We start from the raw sequence: 992 nt of genomic DNA on the forward strand, positions 1-992 counted from the left end.
CTGCCCCCTCAAAATAGACCCTGAGTCTTCACATTTCAGGTAGACATTTGTCCCAGGAAGACCTCATTTGGGAAATTTTAACCTGCAGAAAGTTAGAAGTAGCTCTTAAGTAAGGCTTACTTTGAATCCATTAGCTCCACAAAGCTAACTCAGTTGATAAATAAGTACTTGAAAAGCCACCACCTTTGGACTTAGCTGTAAAGGTTTCAAAGTATGATCAAATTTAAAATGAAAATGACAAAATAGTCATTGACCAAAAAATTGTAAATGTGAGCAATCGACCAAACTATATAAGTTTTTTCCACTGTACACAGAAATTTAGAGAAATAAGATCAATAGCATTTTTAGGAACAATAAGGGTTCCTTGTTACAAATAGGCAACCATGGATATATGTCTGTATAAAGATTGTATCATTACGTACTTAAATTTAGAGGATAATACATGCTTCAGCAGCAGGTCTACCCAAAGTACAACAATACAGAGATTAACATGGCACTTGCACAAGGAGGATATGAAAATTTGTGAAGTATTCCATATTTTTCATTCTTCTGATGCAAGAAATGAAAAACAGTTATTAAAAAGTTGATTACAAAAATACAAGTGTAACAATACATGTAATTCATAGAATTAAAGGTTAGTTTGACATCAGTGTATTAAATTTTCTCCTTAGAAAGGCCTTTACATAGCATAACCTTTACAAAACTTGAAATTAGATAATATTGTCATTTTATCCCAAAGAAATAAAATAATATAAGAAACTACAAAAAAAGGAGTCTTAAAATTCTTCTATATGGAATGCAATCTGCAAGGTCACATTTATTAATGAGTCTATACATTATATTACAATGTAGAATTCAAAGTATTATATCTAGGAGAGAATGAAATAGATTATGGACATTACACAAACATAGATATACTTTTTTCAGAAAAGCACCCGGAACATCTTTAGTTTCTATACTATTCATTTCAACAGAAAAGTTAAAAATATTTC

General features: G+C 30.4%; 1 pseudogene; it reads left to right on the forward strand.

The window, feature by feature from the left end:
• The first annotated feature begins 442 nt into the window (after positions 1-442).
• LOC122099809 lies at positions 443-542 on the forward strand (annotated as a pseudogene).
• Positions 543-992: the final 450 nt, after the last annotated feature.

This window comes from Dipodomys spectabilis, unplaced genomic scaffold, assembly GCF_019054845.1.
Source record: "Dipodomys spectabilis isolate Male_0828 unplaced genomic scaffold, ASM1905484v1 ptg000535l, whole genome shotgun sequence".
NCBI classification, from domain to species: domain Eukaryota; kingdom Metazoa; phylum Chordata; class Mammalia; order Rodentia; family Heteromyidae; genus Dipodomys; species Dipodomys spectabilis.